Raw genomic sequence first — 7,618 nt, 5'->3', positions numbered from 1 at the left:
GGCCACACGCAACCAGTAAACTCTTAAGCAAAGTTCGGGTCCATTGAAAAGCCTAGCAGACCTTGTTAATGCTTCCCTCATCCCCTACCCCCAAACATTGCCATTATCATCTGAGCCCTCTTCAGACTGTCCCCCTACAGACACACCAATAGTTTCTTGCCTAAGTCTTGCTGCCTAAAGGAACATTCTGGTCAGGAGGTGGTTCTCCATGCACCTGTCAGGAAGGTACCCCAGGAGTGACCCTTAACTAATGAGGGTTAGAAGTTGCTGGATAACTTGCTCACCTCTCCATAGGACAGCTCTGAGATGCACTCTGTACAGTTTCTTAGAGGTCCCTAGAGGGACCGAGTCCTATTTACCCATAGCAGAAACCTGCTCATTAATTCACCCAGTATCGGCTTCTCTTCCTTCCCTCTCTTACTTTCCCACTCACTCACCATGCTTCTTGACTCTTCCCCCAAATAAATTTCCATAACATTAGGGGAAGCTGGATGAGAAGTCTACAGGAACTCCCTGTACTATCTTTGCAACTCTTCTGTTAGTCTATAATTGTTTCAGTATCAAAAATAAAAACAAAAATAAAGTCAGCTTTTTCCTGTAAATACCAGAATTGTAATAGCATGCACCCCTGCTGGTTTTATTGGAAAACTCTGGTCCCTGGTCAGGCATAGGGGCTCACGCCTATAATCCCAGTGCTTTGGGAGGCCAAGAGGGGAGGATCACTTGAGCCTGAAGTTCAAAACTTGCCTGGCAACATAGCAAGACCCTGTCTCTACAAACAAAAAATTAGGGCATGGCAGCACATGACTATAATCTAAACTACTGGGGAGACTGAGGTAGGAGGATCACTTGAGCCCAGGAGTTTGAGGTTACGGTTAGCTATGATCATACCATTGCACTCCAGCCTAGATTACAGAGAGAAACCTTGTCTCTAAATATATATATTAGGTCCCAAAAAATGTCCTCTAGCTTTTTCTAGGAGTTCCTTCAGTTTTCTCTCACAGGTGCTCAGCATTTCTGCCACATCTACCGTAAATACTGTAATGCACATTAAGTCATTACTTCACTGGACATAACTACCCTTCACCATCACCTGTTGCTGCCACTGTCTACCCTTGAAGGAAGGGAAGGAAGCTGTTCCCTTAGCTACTCCATCTCAGGTGTGCTGCAAGATTTTCCCTTAATTTATCACAGCAAATTGGAGAGTAGGATGTTTTCTTCTGGAAGATTTATGGTCTCGAGTTCTATTTTTCACTAAATTTTTTCTCACTTCATACTCTAACAGTGATTTTTTTTTTTGGTGGGGGTAGCAAATTTCTTTATCTGAAGGACAAAGAACTTAAGTGGATGTTTTGGTACAACTTATACAAAAGGTAAAGGAAACCCCAACATGCGTGCACCGCCTTGGTGACCAAGGAAGTCACCCCATGGCTATGGGGAAATTAGCCTAAGGCTTAGCTTTCATTATCACTGTCTCCCAGGGTGTCAAAGAGATATTCTGCCAAACCAGATTGGGGTGCTCCCATCTTTCGTAAGTTGGTCATGTGGTCACCCAATTCTTTGATAGATTTCACCTGCTCATTCAGGTAATGTGTCTCAATGAAGTCACACAAATGGGGGTCATTTTTGTCAGTGGCCAGTTTGTGCAGCTTCGCCAGTGACTGATTCACATTTTTTTCCAAATGTAATGCATACTCCATTGCATTCAGCCCACTCTCCCGTCATCATAGTCTGGTTTCTTGATGTCCTGAAGGAAGCCACCTCGTTGGTTCTGCAGCTTCCTCAGTTTCTCAGCATGTTCCCTCTCCTCATGAGATTGGTGAAGAAAGTATTTGGCAAAGTTCTTCAAAGCTACACCATCGCAGTCAAAGTAGTAAGACATAGACAGGTAGACACATGAGGCATAGAGCTCCAGGTTGACCTGGCGGTTGATGGCGGCCTCTGAGTCCTGGTGGTAGTTCTGGCGCACCTGCGAGGGGGATGCGGTCGTCATGGTGGCAGCTAAGGAGAGGTAGTGGTGGTGGCTGCACAGCGCTGGAGCGGTGGCAGGGTCCTTGGGGTGGTCCTAGGGTGCGGTGTGGAGGTGATGGAGGGCTGGTAGCCGGCCGGGGTGGGGGACCAGCACCGGCTCCGTCCAAGCACTGTTGAAGCAGGAAACCGCGGTGACTCTTGGCAGAGAACGTCTAACAGTGATTTTTTAATGGGTCATAGGCTTAAATATAAAACCCAGAACTATTAGTCTTCTAGAAAAATAAATAAATAAATAAGAGAATATCTTTCTGACCTTGGCATAGGCAAAGCTTTTTGGACAGGATGCAAAAAGCCATATAAGAAAAAATTGATATGTTGGACTTCAACAAAACTGAGAATTTCTACTTGTTAAAGTATGCCATTAAGAAAATGAATTAAGTCACAAACCAAGAAATAATATTTGCAGCACATATATGTAATGAAGGCCTTTTATTCAGAATATGTTTTAAAATATCCTGCAAATCAACAATAAAATTATGTAGAATTTAATAAAAAGTTGGTGAAAGATGAACAGACATTTCATAAGAGATATGAATGGCCAATACACACATAAAAGGTGCCCCACAGCATCAGTCATCAGACAGAGGCAAATTCACACATGTAAAATACCATTTTAGCCCCCACTAGAATACCTAAGATTTTCAAAAATACTACACAAAATGTTGATAAAGATGGACAGCAACAGGAACTCTGATAAGAAGACAGAGTGGTACAAGTTTGGAGAACTACTTCGTAGACAAGAGGAACATGTCCACAGAAAGATTTGTGAAAGAATATTCATTCATAATAGCCCAAATTAAAAACAACTCAATGTCTGTCAATAAGAAAATGAATACATAAATTGTGGCATATTCATGCATTGGACAACTACTCAGCAATAAAAAAAGAATAAACTACAGACCAGGTGTAGTGACTCACATTTTAATCCCAGCACTTTGGGAGGCTAAGTGGGGTGGATCACTTGAGGTCAGGAGTTTGAGACCAGCCTGGCCAACACAGTGAAATCCTGTTTCTACTAAAAATACAAAAAGTAGCTTGGCATGAGTAGCTGTAGTCCCAGCTACTCGGGAAGTTCCAACTACTCAGGAGGCTGAGGCAGGAGAATCGCTTGGACCCAGGAGGCAGAGGTTGTAGTGAGCCAAGACTGCGCAACTGCATTCCAGCCTAGGCAACAAAACAAGACTCTCCCTCAAAAAAAAAAAAAAAAATTAATGAATGAACGAACTACTGATTCATGCAACAACATGGATGAATCTCAAGTATATTATGTTAAATGAAACAAGAAGAAAGACAATCAGCTGTAAGAGGCAGTGCTATGGCACTACTTTATTTCTGAGCTATCCTTGACTAACCCCAAGGCCAAGGTAAGTAAAGTGAATTCATTAGCAAGTATGGCTAACACCGAACCAATACCATGTGTTTCACCCATTCAGAGCTCTGGGCAGTCAGGAATTCACCCCCAGTGGGTATTATTCATGAAGTATTAATTACAATTGCTACTTGCTCAGATTTTTCTGGACATAGGATAGGACAGCCCAGATTTCATTCAAATCCCAGAGGAACATTTCCTCTAGAAACTGGACCCTGCCACATCAAACATGACAAGACTTCCAAGCAGTGGATAAGGCAACCCTCCAGGAGACTGGCAGTCACTGGCTGGCTCTGCCAACATCCCACGTGGCTGTCAGCATGACAGGACAGAAAGGGGCAGCCCTCCTGCAGCCCCAGCAGAAGCCACATGTTGTATGATGGGCCAAGAGCCACTGGAAGCAGGAGAGGGCTATTTCAAATTATGAATTGGGAGCAAACATGGTAAATTGTGGCCTTGTTCCTAAGCAGGAGCAAATTCATTCTGGCTACCAACAGTGCCCAGCCCCACTGCCAAGATTGCATAGGTTTTCAGTGGGAAGAACCTGCTGCTTGGTGTTTTAATGGCCCCTAAGAAGGCAAGGAAATGGGCTAAGAGAATGGTCAGCAGATTTTTTCCTGGCTGTCTGGGGAACACAAACAATGCCATTACTAGACTCCCTGAAAGAGAAATGGCCACCCAGGCACCCCTTCCTGAACCCAGGCCTGGGGCCTGAGGCCTGCTGGCCAGTGGGCGGCCTGCTCAGTGTGTTGCTTCCAAAACAGTTTCCAAAAGCAGCTGAAAGCTACAGCATGGGTGAGCCTGGAAGACATAGCACTCAGTGAAATATGCCAGTCACAGAAAGGGATACATGCTGCATAATTCCACTTATACGAGGTACCTAGGATAGTCCAATTCTTAGAGACAGAAAGCAGCACGGTGGTTGTCAGGGATTAGGGGTAGGGTGGAAGGGGATGGGTAGTTTATTGCCTACGGGGTTTCAGTTTGGGAAGGTGAAAAAAATTCCCAGAGATGGGTGTTGGTTGTACAATGATGTGAATGTATTTTATGCCACTCAACTTAAAAATGGTTTATATAGTATATTTTATGTTATGTATATTTTACCACAATTTTCTTTTAAAACGTAGCTGGGGAAGGGACATTCCCAATCATGTCTCCCATGCTATGAAGTCATCTTGTCCATCATTTCTGCTCCTTGGACTGTGTCCTGACCCAGGTCTACCAGTAAGCACAACTCTAATTTTTCCAGAATGTACATTTGGGCTTAGAAAGGCCTTTCTTCCTCATCCTTCCCCCAGCATACCTTCTCATCACACACCTATCAGGGAGGTGAGTTGGTCAGTAGAATTATACTGACGGATTGAGCCAAAATATTTTTTAAAAGGAAAGAAAGAAAGAAATTCAGAGAGATGATCCTGACCAAGATGGCAGGAAGAGGGAGGTAGACGGCCATTCCTGGGTGACATAGCCAATAATGTTTCCTATGGGACTCCTCATTCCACTACCTCCTTTCCTCACCAGATATTTCTTCCCCAAACCTGGCCTCAGGTCTCCTGCCCAAAATCCTATTTGGGGGAAAGAAGCTCAAAACTCACTCCATGGAGATATAAAGTAAATGTTTTAACTTGTTAATTCTGGCAGGGCTATTGTTATCTGTGAACAGGTGTCAGTAGGAGAAACCTAGCTATGGGATTTTAGGGAGTAAACAACAGGGTGGTAGAGCAGGAGGTACAAGAAGGTCTTCAGAAACTCCTGAAGGAGTATTTAAAGGCTGTCTACTCATCAACTACAGACAGCCTTGAGATTTCCTCTGCAAAGATTTGATTCTATTAGAGCCCACTCCCAGATTCCTGAGCATAGGAAGAAGAAAAAGCAACAATTCTGGAAAAGTAAATATGATCGCTACTTTTTGTGAAGCATTTACTATATAAAATACATTATCTCATTTAATCCCTCCAGCCGCTTTATAAGTGAGGACATTATTATTTACATTTGACAAATATGGAAACTGAGACTTTGAAAGAGAAAGCAATTGCTTTTTTTTAAATACCTATATAAACACCTGGATAGTCTTGAAGTTGTTTGTTTTCATTTTGGGGTTTGTTGGTTTTTTTTCTTTTTTCCACGTTTTCACATTGCCATTTCCCTCCATTGACAACTCCTTCTCTTGGACCCAAAATACCAGCACTCCCAGGCAGGAGATTATAGGAGTCAAGAGCACAGTTTGGAGTGAGAGAACCCCACGTTTGAATTCATCACTTACTTGTTGCATCCTGTTGAATAATGTGTGTGTGTGTGTATGTGTGTGTGTTTACAACATCAGATCATATCTGAGAGAGCATGCCTGTGCGTAAATCAACCCTATCTAAGGACCAGTCTTAATGGAACAAAATTAATCATCTTTAGAATAAAAATATTTAAAAAGATGTCTGAAAACACGCATCAGAACTAAGCACTATGAACACACTCTATCTGGTTAGGCCTTCATTAAAGAACATGTTTTTGCAATCCAGATTGTATATACCCCTCCAATATTTATGATTCTGTAAGCATTCATTCAACAACAAATATGTGAGGCACCTCATGGGATAGCAGATAAAAAAATTAATAGATTCAGTCCTCACCCTCAAGGAGTCCACAGTCCAGTAAACGATATAGACAGGAGACGTGTCAATGAGTGGCACAATAAGTGATAATACAGAGACGGATGCAGCGCTGTGGGGTCACAAAGAAAGGGGTGCTAAAATGACTAGGAACATGCCAAGAGAAAATGATAGGAAAAGCGCTCCAAGCAGAAGGAAGATTGTGTGCAAGGATACAAAGCCTTAATAAATAAGTCGTTCCCAGAGAACTGCAATAGTTCACAGCCGGTACACAGGTAAGGGCTGTGGCAGGCGACAGGACCAGTCCAGTAGGCCAGGGCAACTGGAATGCCTCTTCAGTCTCGAATGAGCTTGGATTTCACCCCGTAGGCAACAGGAAGCTGTTCAAGGTTTTTAACCCAGTGGTAACATGATGCAATGTTCATGTCGCACAGATAGCTTAGGCCATCACTGTGTGGAAAATGGATTAGAAGGGAGTGGAAACACGGAGACCCAAGAAAACTCCTGCAGTGATTCAAGTGAGAGAATATTGGAGCTTGAACAACAAATTCAAGAGACTCTGACAGGGACATTGGACAGAATTCAGTGAAGAGAGGAGTATTCAACAGGAAATTATTTAAAATGATTCCAGCGTGTTGGGCTCATACATTAGCCAACTGTCTGGCAAAGAAAAGGACACACTTTCTCCAGTGAGCTTAAGAGTACATCATTGAAGCACACAAATCATCTAAAGCCCTGTGAGTCCCCATCTACAAGGTTAGGGCACCACATAAAAGCAAACTTTCATTCCTGTCATCTGCTCCCCTTGCCGCTTTGTCTCCCATCCTGCTCACAAGGGTTTCATATACAGAAAACCCATCTTGAAAGCTGGTCCTTCTGCACACCCTGCTGCCCATGCCAACCCTGAAGGCACAAACGCAAGTTTTGCCCAATTCATTTTTGTATGCTTCTGTAGAATTCTTTTCTTTGGATTGCTAAAATATAATTTCAAGCAACTTGTCATCATGGAGCAGCGCATCTTTATTTTTAAAGCCACAGTGAGTGCATCTGGGCCTCTAAAGAATCCTGAAACCCATACATGTCCTAAATTGATCCAGAGGGCAAGTGCTGCCAGGCAGTCCACGTGGGTCAGCTCAAACACCCACGTGTGGTTTGCCTGCCCCAGCCTAAGCCGTGTAATTCGCCAAGTCTGTCAGTGAGCCCTCTGGGCTCAAGTGTCTTTACGACTAATTGCCTGCCAGTCACAGCCAGACAGAGCACATTTATTCCTCCTACCTGGGGGAACATTTAATTTTATGAATCTTTCATTACAGCCTTTATCTCTAATAAAGATGTACATGAATATTAGCTACAAAATTGTTCATCAAATCATTGTAATAGCAAAAAGTTGCAACTCATCCTGTTGGAAACAATAAGATATGATTAAATTAAAATCTATCAATACCAGGGAATAGTATGTAACTCCAAAGAATGCTGCTTCATAAAAGAATCTATTAATATGAAGAGATGCTCACTACAGAATGTTTCCTAGAAGGTAAGTTCCATGTAGGCAAGGGCTTTGTTTTCATCAATGTACTCTCTGTGCCCAGAAGAGGGCTAGGCACATCACAGGCAC

At 43.0% G+C, this 7,618-nt stretch overlaps 1 pseudogene; it reads right to left on the bottom strand.

Moving 5' to 3' along the window:
• Nucleotides 1–923: 923 nt before the first annotated feature.
• Nucleotides 924–2,871, bottom strand: LOC116552568 (annotated as a pseudogene).
• Between the last annotated feature and the right edge of the window lie 4,747 nt (nucleotides 2,872–7,618).

Source organism: Sapajus apella, unplaced genomic scaffold (genome assembly GCF_009761245.1).
Source record: "Sapajus apella isolate SASKATOON/1434 unplaced genomic scaffold, GSC_monkey_1.0 scaffold1, whole genome shotgun sequence".
In the NCBI taxonomy this organism is placed as follows: Eukaryota; Metazoa; Chordata; class Mammalia; order Primates; family Cebidae; genus Sapajus; species Sapajus apella.
This window is presented reverse-complemented; position numbering and strand designations above follow the sequence as displayed.